This window comes from Helianthus annuus, chromosome 9, assembly GCF_002127325.2.
Source record: "Helianthus annuus cultivar XRQ/B chromosome 9, HanXRQr2.0-SUNRISE, whole genome shotgun sequence".
NCBI classification, from domain to species: domain Eukaryota; kingdom Viridiplantae; phylum Streptophyta; class Magnoliopsida; order Asterales; family Asteraceae; genus Helianthus; species Helianthus annuus.
In genome coordinates, this window is record NC_035441.2 from 33,203,127 (window position 1) to 33,219,406 (window position 16,280).

General features: G+C 43.1%; 1 non-coding gene across 1 annotated transcript; it reads right to left on the reverse strand.

The window, feature by feature from the left end:
* Window positions 1–785: 785 nt before the first annotated feature.
* Window positions 786–891, reverse strand: LOC118482519. The gene has a single exon (XR_004868553.1). It is a non-coding gene; the product is annotated as a small nucleolar RNA R71 (small nucleolar RNA).
* Between the last annotated feature and the right edge of the window lie 15,389 nt (window positions 892–16,280).

The following is a 16,280-nucleotide window of genomic DNA, read 5'->3' on the forward strand; positions in this document are numbered from 1 at the left end:
TCAGTATTCGACCATCCCATTTGGGCAGACCTCGGGAATTCAAGGAGATGGTTATGATGAGGGATTTGAAGATTATGAGGGTTATGAAGATGATGGGTACGGTTATGGAGGTTATGGTGATCAAGGGGAGTTTGGGTATTTGCAAAGTCAATCTCAAGGGATGGCAAGTGTTGGTGGAATGCCACAACAACAAATTATACCACAACACATTCGGCCAAGACCACAAGGGCCACCAATCCAACAACCCATTCCATTGCAACAAGTTAGGCCACAACATGTACACCCACAATTTCAAAGGCCGATTCAATACCCACCGATGCCCCAACAACCAATTACACCACAAGGGCCTATGCCAAGACCAATGGGTCCTATTCGTCCAAGGGGTCGATTGGGTGTTCCAAGAAGGCATCTTAGGGAACAAGCAAGGGGAATAGAGGCACATTTCAGGCCAATCATTACTCAAAACCCTTCACCGGTGGTTATCCCTCACAACAACCAAGGGAGAACTTTTGAAGTAAGAACAAACTCGTTGCAAAGTTTACCGAAGTACAAAGGGTTAGCAACGGAGGAGCCGTATTTCCATTTAAAGGCCTATGACTCAATTTGCAACACTTTTGGGAGTCAAGGTTTTTCGGCCGATGAAGTCAAGTTGGTCTTATTTCAGTTTTCTTTGGAGGATAAGGCAAAGAAGTGGTTCTACACTTTGCCTTCGGCATCTATTTACACTTGGGGGGAAATGCAACAAACCTTCTTGGATGAGTTCTACACCGCCCAAAAGACCAATGATGCACGGAAGGGATTGAGAAGCTTCCAACAACAACATGGTGAGATGTTCCATGAAGCGTTCGAACGATTCAATATGATGATAAAGAATTGCCCTCACCATGGAATCGAATTGTGGGAGTTAATGAACGCCTTTCATGAGGGGTTGAGTGCCGAAGACGCACGTGATTTGATGTCTATCACCGGAGGGACGTTTGGAACGAACTATGAGAATGAAGATTGGGAATTTTTGGAAAGCATGGCAACTACATCAAAGAGGAAAGCCCAAGCTTCAAGAAGAGCCCGACCGACCACTAACCGACCACAAGTGCATGCCATAGATGACGGTAATGTTCAAACTACTAACCAAATTTATGATGTTTGTGCTTTGTGTAATGAGATAGGTCATGCGGCTGAAAATTGCCAAGGAATGTTGGAAGGGCAATATGAGGAAGTCCATGCGGTTCAAGGTCAAGGTCAAGGAGGTGGTAGGAACTACAACAACATGAATTCTAATACCTACCACCCCGGATTGAGGAACCACCCGAACTTTAGATATGGGAACCCGTCAAATCAAGCGAACCCAAATTTTCAAGGTAGCCAAGGTAATTTTGGTTCACGGCCATCTTACAATAACCAAGGTGGGTACCGAGGTGGAAATAACCAAGGTTATCAAAAGCAATACCAAACGGGTCAAGAACAAGGGGGGTTTCGGGTGGAAACGAGGTGATGGAGATGCTTAAGAGCATGCAATTGGAGATGCAAAAACGGAACCAACTTGATGAAGTGCGAATGCAAAAAGATGATGTTCGTGAAAAAAGCATCCATTCACTAACAACCCAAATGGGTCAATTAGCAACCGAGGTGGCGGAATTGAAGAAAGGTAAGGGTCAACTTCCAAGCGACACTAAGGTAAACCCTTCACATGGTTCGTCACGAGGTAACGTTAATATTAACCATGTTAGTGTTTTAAGAAGTGGGAAAGAGTTTAAGGCCAATTTGTCACCCGAATTGGTCGAGGGGGTGGTTGAGGACATCACGGGAATGGAAAGTGATGATGAGCTTTCACCGGTTAAACCAAAAGAACCAATTATTAAAAAACCGGGTTTGGGTGAAAGTGAAAAGAATGAAAAAGTTGAGGGTGAACCGAGTCAAGTTCCATTTCCATCGGCCCTACTTGACCCGGGAAAGAAAAATTTTATTGTGTCAAGAGGTCCTCAAAAGGAGGAGATGTGGGATATGTTCAAACAAGTTAAAATAAATCTCCCACTCCTTGATGCAATAAAACAAGTCCCCGCTTATGCAAAATTCTTAAAAGAATTATGTACACAAAAAAGGCAAAACAAGAAAAAAGTGCCTAAGCGGGTGGATTTAACCGGGCAAGTGAGTGCGGTGTTGAATGGGGAGCTTCCTCCTAAGCTCCAAGATCCGGGCACGCCATTGATTAATGTACAAGTGGGTAATTTTCAAATGGCTAAGGCGTTGCTAGATCTCGGAGCCGGAGTTAGCATTATACCGGGGGGCTTATACGACCAATATGACTTTGGTCCATTAGCAAGGGTGGAGACGACGGTTGTTTTGGCCGATTTGTCTCATAAGTTGCCTCGGGGTATGGTTCAAAATGTTATTGTAAAAATTGATGAGTTTTATTACCCGGTGGATTTCTTAGTGTTGGATTACTCATCGGCGGACCCTAAACAACAACAAAACATAATTTTGGGTCGGCCATTTTTAAGCACCGCATATGCTATTATCGATTGTAGATTTGGTACAGTTGATATGGCATTTGGAAACAGAAAAATGCGTTTGAATGTTTTTACTAACAATTCTAATGCTAACGGTGTTGATGAGTGTTTCATGGCAGACATAGTAGATGGATGCAACCCGCATGAGTATGAGGAGGATGGTTTGGATATTTGCCTGTGTGACTTTTCTGAACAGGTACATGCTTATGCACTACGAGTTGAAGAGGAAGCACAAGATGTTATGGCGATGAAAGAAGGTAGACCACCATGGACCCACCAATTCGAGGGTCTACCGGTGGAAATCGATTCGGGTACAAAACCATCATTGGAGGAACCACCAAAGTTAGAGCTCAAGGACTTGCCTGGCCACTTGAAGTATGTATTTTTAGGGGATAATGACACTTTACCGGTCATTATTGCCTCTAATTTGGAATTGGCACAAGAGCAAGCATTGATGGAGGTGTTAAAAGCGAACAAGGGTGCTATTGGATGGACGATTGCCGACCTCAAAGGAATTAGTCCATCCATCGTCATGCATAAAATTATCACAACCGAAGATGCCAAACCGACACGAGAAGCTCAAAGGCGGTTGAACCCGAACCTAAGGGAGGTAGTAAAAAAGGAGGTAATTAAATGGTTGGATGCGGGAATCATCTATCCGATTTCGGATAGTGCTTGGGTGAGTCCCACCCAAGTTGTGCCTAAGAAGGCCGGCATTCAAGTAGTCAAGGATGAAAGTGGTGAACAAATTGCCACCCGACCGGTTACCGGGTGGCGGGTGTGTATTGACTACCGGAAATTGAATGCCGCCACTTCTAAGGACCATTTCCCGCTACCTTTTATTGACCAAATTATTGAAAAATTGTCGGGTCAAAAATATTATTGCTTCTTAGATGGGTATTCGGGTTATAATCAAATTGCCATACACCCGGATGACCAACACAAGATCACCTTCACATGTCCATATGGCACCTTTGCCTTCAGGCGAATGCCATTTGGTTTGTGTAATGCTCCGGCAACTTTTCAACGATGTATGATGAGTATTTTCTCGGACATGGTTGGAGAGTCGCTTGAAGTATTCATGGATGACTTCTCCATTTTTGGCACTACTTTTGATGCTTGTCTCAACGAATTGCAAAAGGTTTTGAAAAGGTGCGTTGAGAAAAATTTAGTGCTAAGTTGGGAGAAAAGTCATTTCATGGTGCAAGAGGGCATTGTGTTGGGACATGTGATTTCGGAAAGAGGGATGGAGGTGGATAAGGCAAAGATACGGGTAATATCATCTTTGCCACCTCCTAAAAATGTTAAGGGTGTAAGGTCATTCTTGGGACACGCGGGTTTTTATCGACGTTTCATTAAGGGATTTAGTGTTATCACCAAACCCTTATGCAATTTGTTATTAAAAGATGTCCCGTTTGATTTTACTAACGAGTGTATGCAAGCTTTCACTGTTTTGAAGGAACATTTGGTCAAGGCGCCTATCTTGCAACCACCCGATTGGTCAAAGCCGTTCGAGATAATGTGTGATGCAAGCGATACTACTATTGGTGCAGTTTTGGGTCAACGGGTTGACAAGAAACCGGTGGTTATTTATTATGCGAGCAAAAATTTATCCGAAGCGCAACTTAACTACACCATAACCGAGAAGGAATTACTAGCGGTGGTGTATGCTTTGGATAAGTTTCGCTCGTATATTTGGGGAAGCAAGGTAGTGGTTTATTCGGATCATAGTGCGGTTCGGTATTTGATGGAGAAAAAGGATGCGAAGCCGCGTTTGATTCGGTGGGTCTTGTTATTACAAGAGTTCGATTTAGAGATCCGAGACAAGAAGGGAAGTGAGAATGTAGTAGCGGATCATTTGTCTCGGATACCGGTGGAAGGGACCGATGATGCAAGCGAGATTAATGAAAGTTTCCCCGATGAACAACTCTTAGCCGTTTCCACCTTCGTTGCACCGTGGTACGCTCATTACGTTAATTATTTGGCCACGGGTGCCATTCCAACTCATTGGACCAAAAAGTGTCGTCAACAATTTATGGTCCAAGTGAGGCAATACATTTGGGATGAGCCGGATCTCTTCAAGATTGGACCGGAGGTGTGTGCCCGAGACGGAAGTGTTGGAAATCTTAACTCATGCCCATTCGTCCGCTTGCGGGGGTCACTTTAGTGGGCATAAAACCGGTTACCGGGTACTATCTTGTGGGTTTTATTGGCCCACTATTTTCAAGGATGCAATTGAGTTCGCCCGGAATTGTGTAAATTGCCAAAGGATGGGTAGCATATCGAAGAGGGATGAGATGCCACTACAACCAATCTTGGTTGTAGAGATATTTGATGTATGGGGAATAGATTTTATGGGTCCGTTTCCGAATTCGAATGGCTTCCTTTATATTCTTGTGGCGGTGGATTATGTCTCGAAGTGGATTGAGGCTATTGCAACACGAACAAACGATCATTCGGTTGTTTGTAAATTTGTTCAATCCAACATCTTCTCTCGCTTTGGAATCCCGCGGGTTATTATAAGCGATGGTGGTTCACATTTCAAGAACTTTAACTTCGGAAAATTATTGAAGAGGTAGAGCGTGAACCACCGAGTCGCCACCCCCTACCATCCGCAAACGAGTGGACAAGTCGAAGTGTCCAACCGTCAAATCAAGGAGATCCTCATGAAGACGGTAAGAACGGATAGAAAGGATTGGTCAAGCAAGTTGGATGATGCTTTGTGGGCGTACCGTACGGCCTACAAGACTCCGATTGGCACAACACCTTACCGGATGGTGTATGGTAAGGGTTGTCATTTGCCAATGGAGTTGGCGCATCGGGCGCATTGGGCGATCAAGACAGTCAATGCGGATTACGACGAGGCGGGTAAGTTGAGGAAGTTACAATTGAGCGAGATAGAAGAGATTCGAGATGAGGCGTACGAATGTGCATCGGCTTATAAGGATAAGCTAAAGAAAGTACATGATGCAAAATTGCGCAAGAAAACGTTCGAAGTGGGGCAGAAGGTTTGGTTGTACAACTCACGATTGAAAATGTTCGCGGGCAAGCTTAAAAGCAAATGGATGGGTCCGTATGTTATTCGAAGAGTTGGGCGATTTGGTGACGTGGACATCCAAGATGAGCAAACGTTGAAACAACAAACGGTGAACAGTCACCGCTTGAAGCCGTACTTGGAAGGAAATGACATCAACAACTTGTAGCTTGACAAAGCGGGCTACATCTTACGCCCGGTCGAGGAGGAACTACCATGAGAGGCCCAGGTTTGGTGGTAGTGTACATAGTAGTTTTGTTTTGTCTTGTTTTGTATATTTGCACAATTGCCATAGTTCCTCAAAGTCCGTGTTCGAAACAAGTGTGGGGATGTTCGGGTCGCGAATTGCTCTTACATTGTGTTGAGGACAACACGGGATTTTTGAGGGGGTAGGGTAATTTTTACAAGTTTTTGAAAAAATTAAAAAACATAAAAAAATCGAAAAACTTAAAAAAATCTAAAAATGTATCATAATAAAACCTCAAATTGGACCATAGTAGAGATGCCCAGCGAGCACCGTAAATTACGGTATTACCGTAATTTACGGTGGGTGTTCAAGATTTGTGGGGTTTACGGTGTAACTCTACTGAGTTACGGTGAAGGAATTGTGATTCAGCGATTACCGTAAATTACGGTATTACCGTAATTTACGGTGGTCAGTTTGGGGCCTTACGGTGGAAGTAGCCTGAATTACGGTGCAAGAATGGACATTCAGGTCTCACCGTAATTTACGGTGAGACCGTAAATTACGGTACGCAAAAAAGTTGTCTCCGTCGGTTGGGAGTCCGCATGGATAAAAAAAAATAATAATAAAATCGAATACAAACAAAGCCTGGTCACGAGAATAAACCCCATCCACCCATTCATCTCTCACTTTCCATCACCATCTTCCTCCTCTCAAGACCCATAACCTCCATTGTTTCTTCCACCTTCCATCTCTCATAAAACCTTCAATTCCTGTCCAAATCAAGTGGAATCTTGGTCTAAATTGACTAATTTTTCACAAGCTTTGTGATTGTGAGGAAAGATTTCAGAGGAAACACAATTGTGGGGTCGAAATTTGAAACCCTAGTTTGAGATAATTTGGGGGTTTTGGGATTTTTGGTTTCACAAGCACTCTTCCATCTTGAAACGAGGTATGAACACTTACTTTGTTATATTATGGTGATACATTGTGAAGAACAAGGTGATTTAGGTTATGTGTTCTTGCCCACTTGCTTGTTGATAAGATATGATTATGGAATTGTTTATTGAACATGGTTAATAGTTGTAGATGTAGGATTTGTGGTTGAAGTAGTGAACTTGTGGGATGCTCTACATTGTAGAGACACCATGCCCAATTTTTGAAAAATTTTATACTTTTGGTTCACTAACATCTACAACCATGATAACAAGCAAGTGTGGGGAGGATTTTGAAGAGAGTGTTTAATTTTGTGTTTGTTTTTGTTGCTTGCCTCATGTGTGTAGGAAATGGCAAGGACAAAGGAAAAAGCGGGTTCAAGTTCATCTTCATCAAAAGGCAAGGGCAAGCAAAAGGAGCAACCATCAAAGAAGAGGCAATATATGGGTAGGGTTAGTGAAAGCGAAAGTGAAAGCGAAGAAGAAGAGATGGAGTTAGACCCGAGTGATAAGCCGGTGTGGAATTCGGGGTCGTTGGATGACCAACCCGAGATTTGGCAGCCAACCCTTTATAACGACTGCATGAACAAGTTGAAAAACAAAGAAACCGCATTTATTTGTGAAAAAGAGGTTGATGAACCCCAGTTTGGCCAGTTCGGGGTGTTTGCTAAGTTTCGTGCTTTGGGCTGGGAAGGAGCGCTTAAGTGTTTTGATAAAGATAAGAGCAATCTGTTTATGACTGAGATTCAGGAGTGGATGGCAACACTTAAATGTCACAACTTCAACAAGCCATCGCAAATGAAGTTGATCGGGATGGTAGGGTGCTAGTTGAGATGTCATTCGACACGTTGAAGAAGCTGGGAAAGTATGACAGTCTCCCAGCTAAGGAGTACATGATTCCCACGCTTGATGATTTATTGCTCAAACCAGAGAAGCACGTGAGATGGAACGACATGTTAGCGGATTTGTTTTTGCCCGGTAGGTACAGTGGTGTGTTATACCGGAAGAATTTGAAGATAGAAGCCAAACTGTTGCATACAATCTGCCTGCTTAATGTCATTCCAAGAAGAGGCGATAAAGAACAGGTGAGGTTTCCAGAGATACCTGTTCTGTATTCATTGATGCATGGGTCCCCACGCTTTCCAATACGCTACCTGATTATGCACCATTTGTGGATATGCCGGAACAAATACGGAAGAGACATCGTCCCGTACTGTCGCATCATAACGGGTTTGATGAAACAGCAGAAGGCACTCACATCCGAAGACCGAGGTTTGATGAAACGGCACCAGCCTTTTACTTTGGATAGGTTGGGAAACGTTTGGACGTATACTCAGTCTGAACGTTATCACAAGTTGAAATCAGAGGGTCAACGGTGGAGGGCATTGAAATTGGGTGCAAGGGAGTTGTTACCGGGAGAGCCGGATGAGCCGGAAATCGATGAAGAGTTGGTTCCTAGTGGGGACGAGGATTATGCGGACGAGCCGCAGGGTGGTGCAAATGTTGGTTTTGGGGGTTTTGGTGGTGGTCATGGTGGTACGTTCTACGACTACGCGCAGCAACCGTATGAGCCGGGGTGGGCTTATAGTGGTTCAATGCAAGAGGTGATCGAGAGCCAACGCCCTCCGGCGTCCATTTTTGATACTTGGTCGGGGCCGGAGAAGACGTTGTATGATCAAAACACGAGGAATAGTGCAAGCATAGAGCGGTCGTTAAAACATAGCTTCGATCGCAATGAGTCATGGAACCGTACCCACGCATACTCTCGAGAGGTGGATGCTAATAACAGATATCATGATGATCAAATGAGGCGGATGCATGCGGATTGGCATGCCGGAAGGCCGGTTGTTGAAGATCCACAACATGTGGACTATGCTTCATTGCCGCCTTATGATGGTAGCATTTCTTATCCGACTCCACCACTCCACCATTCTCAGTGGCTTGACCCAAGGCGACAGGAGGGATCGCAACAACAAGAGGGGAGTAGCCGCGGCGCATTCGGATTTGGAGAGCGGAATGATATGATGTCATCCATCTTTGGACCTCCGGGACCGCGCTACTATTGATCAGGTGGTATTCTCTCTTGTGTATAGTTTGTATATATTTGTTGGTTTATGTTGATTATGGTTGGGAGGATGGGTGGTGATTGATCATGTGGTTGATTGTTGGGTTGGTGTTTGTTGGTGGTGTCGTGTTTAAAATGAAAAGCATAAAAGAAAAAAAAAAGAAAAAAAAAATATATATAAACTGAAAAATACAAAAAGAAATTTGGGGTTTGAGATGAAAAAGCTTTTGTGGATGTTGATTGGGGTAGTGATCAAAGCCTCCCAAAGCCATACATTGGGGTCAATGTATCCCAAGTGTGGGGATGTTGATTGGGGTAGTGATCAAAGCCTCCCAAAGCCATACATTGGGGTCAATGTATCCCAAGTGTGGGGATGGGGGGAATTTTTTGAAGATTTTTGAAAAATTTTAAGCCGAGCAAAATAATGTGAAATCTTGACGCCCTAATTTATCCCCAAGTTAATGCACCGGCAACCCTTGTACCCTTTTCATTCTTGGTGAGAGTTGTAGCCACACTTGTACATAAATAATGATTGTCTTTGATGAGAGTGGCTACGGGTGGGGGTGCGTTAGAACTTGTGCTTGAATGCGATTTGAATCCTTAGTTAGACATGAATGTAGAAAGGATAAGGGCATTAGGTAGCCTCGTCGTTGGTGTGAGCGAGTGTGGGATTTGGGGGGTTGGACCTCATAAATTATATATATGAGCATGGTAGTGAGAGGGGCGGGGGTTTGGTCATTTAGTTGCCCATTTTGTGCCTTTAAAGCTTGTCATTTGTTTCCCCTAGCTACTTACTTGAAAATTTACCCAAATTTGACCCGGTCTTATAGCGTTAGTGATAGAATTAGTAGTTTTGGTGAGTTTGAAGTAGTTATGGTTAATGTGTTATCATATCGTTGATTCTAAAAAAAAAAAAAGCAAAAAGAAAAAAAAAGAAAGACCTTAATTGTCTTGTATATAGTGGTGTGTATTTGTTAGTTGGATTTTGTGTTTGTAATAAAAAGACCGGGTCGAATTTTTGCTACTCATATATATTCCATTTCCTACCTATACACCTAGCCACGTTACAACCTTGAAGTCCCTTTGATTTGCATTCATGTTTGACCCATTTTAGGAGAAGGATCGATTCAGGTACAAGCTTATGATTGTGCAACCACCCGTTTGCCTAGTGTGTGTCTAGCTTATCTTTGCTAGTTTTCACTTGTAGCCGAGAGGAGAGAATTTGAGAGGGGTGCATTGCTTGGGTGTTAAAAAGGGGTTGGTAAAGAAAGTGCATGCTTTGCTTGGTTTGATTTGATCACTTGTTTTGAAACCATGTTGATGAGTTGCTTGGGACAAGCAACGGTTAAGTGTGGGGATGTGACGGGTGGTCCTTTGGACAACCCCTAAGCATGTTAAAAGATGAAATAATCCTCCATTTAACCGTGTAATTATCTTGAATTAGATAACTACGATGCTTATGTTTCAGGTACGATTTAGGAGCTAAAAGATGGATCAAAGGCAGTTTTGGAGGCTTTGGTGGAGAACGGGTCGAGAGGAGAACAAAAGAAAGAAAAAAGAAGTTAAAGCAGCTGAGTACCGTAAATTACGGTTCTACCGTAATTTACGGTAGACCTGATTTCCATTTTGTCACCACCGTAACACAGATTGTTGGAGCCGTAAAAGATTGATGTCCACCGTAAATTACGGTGGAGCCGTAATTTACGGTGGAGCCTGCGAGCAAAAAGTGTAACTGCCATCTTTTAAGTCGTTTTTGGAGTGTCTTTTGACATTATCTCATCATTGGACAGTTCTTGGACAGCATAGGGGCGAATTTTGGCTTGTGACTTGTTTTGTGAACAATTTCTATCATTCGGTTTGTTATTTCGATTCGTATGAACAATAGTTTGATTATGATGATGATTCACCGAGCCATGTCCGGCTAAACTCTTCGGTGATCATCTTAGGTGAATGTTTCTTGAACTTTTGTGTGTTTAATTCCTGCATTTCTAGAATGATATCTTGCGTTGCTTGAATGTCATGGTGTATGTTTGATTGTTTGTAGTTTGTTAATCAATATTGCAATTTCTAGTCTTAATCGTACGTTCTTGGTGCCGTTGGCAACCGAGATATCACGGGAAGGGTTAGGGTTGGTTATTGATTAATAGGTCATCGAGAAACAACCTCGCGTTTATCTAATCCGAGTACTTTGTTCCCTTTTATCACTTCAATCATATATACACGAGTTATGTCTATGTAACTCTTTCTATTGGAATTACACACAACTGTTTAAAGAAACTGAACCCTAAGGTGATCATTGTTCTCTCCTAATTGTTTTACAACCAACTTTGATTTGAATTAGTTTTTAATTTAGTCTTCTAAAACAACAATCCAAACTCTTGAATTTTAATTTTTCTGCAATTTAGTCTAATAATTAGTTTAAGTACAAAGCTATACAATTGACACATCTTCCACATACTCCCTGAGTTCGATACCCTACTACCACTAACTACAGTTGTTTGGGGATTAAATTTGCGTGACCCACGACATCACGTCAGTTTTACCCCTGGCTTAACAACTTCTTTCCTATTTCAAATAGAATAGAGACGAAAATCCGCGCTAAAGTATGGATTTCACTCCTGGTTCAACGCGAATTCTCGCGTTTTATAGATAAATACAGACCAAACAAGCAATTTAATCGAGAGTTTGCGGTTTTCACACCTAATCTCGCCTTAATCGCTTATTCACAATTGGGAATTCAAGTGCAGTGATAGTGTAACGTAGGCGAGAATAGCAGTAAGCTCATGCATAATCCCTACTGGATATGCACTAGTTGGTCTATTGGGTCCTAACTATAGACTAGGTCTCTAAGACATCGACCCGGACTAGGTCGAGTCTTGCCTAATTCCCTATAGTTATGGCTCTGATACCAATCTGTCACACCCCAACTGATGGCGGAAACATCGGGGCGTGGCACTGAGCAAAACAGATTGTCCAGAAGTTTCCAAAACAACTACAATTACCAATTATTTAAAACAACACGTCCCATACCATGTCATAAAAGATAACGTAATTATTACAGACAAAATCTAGTCAAATAGTTCTGTTCCAACTCAGGTTTCATTAGTACAGACAACTATTTATTGGTTTCTAGGACTCTTTCCTAGCCTTGATTTCCAAGCAAATAGACACCTTAAGCACCTGTCACATACGTTAAAATAAAAGTCAATACACATAGTGTAAAGGCGAGTATATAAGTTTGATAATAGCATATAGAGTTCGACATAATTTACGCATAACCAGCACGTACACTGAGTAAAACGAAGCATGTTAGTTATCGACATGAACCTATCAATACCAATGATTGCGGGTTGACTGCCCAAGGCAGTTCGTAATACATGATCACCACTGTAATCCATGCAAATAATTGTCCTTAACAACCCCCGCGTGAGCGGGTGCTGAGTCCAAACTATAGTACTATCGTCGTTAAGGCAGGTAGACAGCATTCCATGTGTAAACATAACAAACAAGCATTCACTTAGTCACGTATAACATGCAGTAATGGTTAGCGTTTAAAGTATTGCGTAGTGTGTTCGATGTGATTTAGAATAAGTAACGTATGTAACACCCAAAAGTGCGTAAAGCAAAAAGGGATCGAGTATACTCACAGAGATTGATGGATTGAAGGGAGCACTAGAGAGTAGGGTTTGCCTGAACAGATTGATAGCATAACGATAAGTGACGCGCAAAATGATACAAAGTGTATGTGGGTCGGACATCAGTTCGATCGGACGGTAGTTATGAACCGCTGTGAGTATACTCGATCCCTTTCTGCTTTAAGCACTTTTGGGTGTCACATACGTTACTTATACGAAACCACATCGAACACACTACGCAATATTTTAAATGCTAACTGTTACCACATGTATTACGTGACTTAATGAATGCTTGTTTGTTATGTTTACACATGGAATGTTGTCTACCTGCCTTAACGACGATAGTACTATAGTTTGGACTCAGCACCCGCTCATGCGGGGGTTGTTAAGGACAATTACTTGCATGGATTACAGTGGTGATCAAGTATTGCGAACTGCCTTGAGCAGTCAACCCGCAGTCATTGGTATCGATAGATCCGTGTCGATAATTAACATGCTTCGTTTTCCTCTGTGTACGTGCTGGTTATGCGTAAACTATTTCGAACTCTATATGCTAATATCAAACTTGTATGCTCACCTTTGCCCTATGTGTATTGACTTTTATTTTAACGTATGTGACAGGTAATTAGGATGTTTATCTGCTAGGAAAGCGAGGCTAGAATAAGCTTCTAGAGCCCAACAAATAGTTGTCTGTAGATCTGAAAACAGGAGTCTCTAGAAGCAGATAAACAATTAAGCAATTTTGCAAAATCTGAGTTGTCGGAATAGAACTATTGCCTGGATTTTGTCTGTAATAATTTGTTTACCTTTCGAGGCATGGTATGGGACATGTTAATTTAAATTAATTGGTAATGATAATTGTTATGGAAACTTCTGGACAATCTGTTTCGCTCAGTGCCGCGCCCCGATGATTCCGCCATCAGTTGGGGTGTGACAGATTGGTATCAGAGCCATAACTATAGGGAATTAGACAGACTCGACCTAGTTCGGGTCGATGTCTTAAAGACCTAGTCTATAGTTAGGACCCAATAGATCGACTCGTGCATGCCCATTAGGGACTACGTATGAGCTTATTACTGTTCTTCGCTATTCTCGCCTACGCTACACTATCACTGCACTCGAGTTTTCAAATAAAGACAAGCGATTAAGTCAAGACTAGGTGTGAAAGCCGCAAATTCTCGAATAAATTGCTTGATCAACCCGTATTTTCACTATTCACCTTGCTCATATCATTGCTGTTTTTGAGAATCATGACATAGTATAACCAGTCGTCTTCACTTGGAACAGATTCTATCAACTTATCAATGATCTCTTCATTGTTTTTGACTCACCAACTCTCTCCATTTCAAGTTTAAGATGACAGAATCTTTCAATCATTTGTAGAACAGTTTCACCTTTCATACAAGCAAACAAATTAAATTCTTTTTCAATAACGAACGCTTGTTTAACGGGGAGAATTATACCAAACCAGGAGTGAAATCCATATTTTGATGAATAATCTCCTCTATTTTACTGAAATCAAGGGGAAGTTGTCAAGCCAGGGGTGAAACCCTAACCTTGACGGCTTGTCCATGGTTTTACCAAAACACTCACCAAAGTCTCGATGGACTCCAACGACCTAAACCCCAGTATGGCTAGAGGGATGTGCGCTGGATGCCCAAGAATCGAGGCAGAGGCCCTATCTTGAAAGTTAAAATGTGTACGACAGATCCTTGAGAATAGTCGAATTGCTTTTGGTAGTCAATGTCTAATAGCCGCAGACAATCTATCTCTCGATTTTTATGTGTTTCGATTCTGAGCCCACAACTGCCGACTCTGATAACTCGTTGATTTTATGTATTTATATGCGTTTGACTGCTTATGCGTTTAAAATTTTGGAAACTTACTTGATTTTTGCTCTCATTTCAATCGACACACACGACCCGCATTGCTCTCCTATCTCAAAATGTTAACAACTCGCTACTGCTATGAGGGAAGCTGTACGCTATGATGCTCGCTATGCTATGCGCTTATACTATGCTAATCGCTACACTAGACGCGACCGCCATATTCGAACGATCGCAGATAGGTTTCTGTATTCTGACTGCCTCTATGACTAAATGTGTACGTGCCTCTGTGTTTCTGTGCTTCTGTGCCCTACGTGTTTACGTGCTTATGTGCTTATGAGCTTATGTGTTCCTCTGTGAATCTGTGATTTCGTGTCTACATGTTTATGCAATTATGCGACTGTGTTCCTAAGCTTTAGTAAGTATTAGACGTGTAAGGTGAGATTCGATTATGATGTGTCTGAGACCTACGACGATGTCTATTGCAGACCATGTCGTCATCTGGATATCGTCACCCACTTTCTCGCCAAGAAAAGAGAGACAAACGTCTTGCTGCTATCATCGCCAAACAAGTAGCAAAAGCTGTCAGTGATGTCTACGAGAACTTCAGCAAATCATCTGAGGAGTCGAGAACCGAAGCTCCTAAAGCTACTCCCAAAGCTGCCTTCAGTTTCAAGCAGTTTAAGGCATGTGGGCCAAAGGAATTCACTGGCGAGGGAGGCCCCACAGCGTTGTTCCAATGGTTTGATTCCATTGAGGTCACTCTGCGACAGAGCGGTTGCCCCGACGATCTCCGTACTCTCAACGCTACTGGCGTCTTTCAGTCCCGCGCACTAGACTGGTGGACGGCCGAGAGAAACAAAAGAGGAAACGATGCAGCCTACGGTCTGTCGTGGGACGAACTCAAGGAGGTCATGCTAGAAGAATTCTGCCCTCCTCATGAACGTCAAAAGTTAGAAGATGAATTCTGGCACATAAAGCAGAAGGATGGTGAAAACGCTGCTTTAACTGCTTGATTCAAGCAGCTCAGTATCATCTGCCCTGATCAGGTGAAGACTTCTGACATGGCAATCAAGAAGTATATCCGAGCCCTGCCTGACTGTGTCACAGATTTCGTGCAAGCGGCTAAAACTAAGACGATCGAGGAAACCTACTTACTGGCCGCTGAAATCAACGACAAACGAGTTAAGGCCGGTGTCTGGGATAAACCCTCGAAGCATCTGCATCAAGCTACTACTGCACCAACCGCTAACTCCACCGCCACCGCACCTCAGTCATCAAAGTCCTCACGCCGAAGGAAGAAGAACAACAACAACAGCTCCAGCAACAAGAACTTCACTGCCACTACCACTGCTGCTCCTCTCTAGGCCGTACCAGCCCAGCAGCAGCCCCACCATCGTCCAGCTCCAACTACTTATGCACCTCCAGTAAAGTGTGCATACACAGGTCCCCACCCGGTTTGCCCAACATGCTCTTATCATCATCCGGTGGGTATTGCTTGTCGTTTCTGTGCTCACTGCAACATGTACGGCCATTTCACTGTTAACAGTCGTACTGGTCCTCGCAACACCGCAGCTCCTGCCACTGCTCATCAAGCTCTGTTCCCTGCCTCGCAAGGCCAACATGCGGCTCCGACACCCGCGATCAACGTCAGAGTCTGCTTCGCATGTGGTGACCCCAACCACTTCGCGAACATGTGCCCGAACAGGGTGGTGAAACAAGAGCCCCAGCAGCAGCAGCCTCACCAGCAGCAGCAACAACAACAAGCCGCACGCGCCAAAACTTTCAACATCGACGTGCGCCAAGCCCAGACCGACAACAACGTGGTCAATGGTACGTTCCTTGTCAATAGTATTTATGCATCATGTTTGTTTGATACTAGAGCCGATAATTGCTTTGTGTCGTTCGAATTTGAGAAGCTCCTTAGTCGTAAGCGCTCCTATCTCTCCTCGACGTTTGATGTTGAAGTCGCTACCGGAAGAACTGTCACCGTTAATTCTGTTTTTCGTGATTGCACTCTTGAGCTCAACAATCACATTTTCCCAATCGACCTTATTCCGATGCAACTCGGAAGTTTCGACGTCATAATAGCCA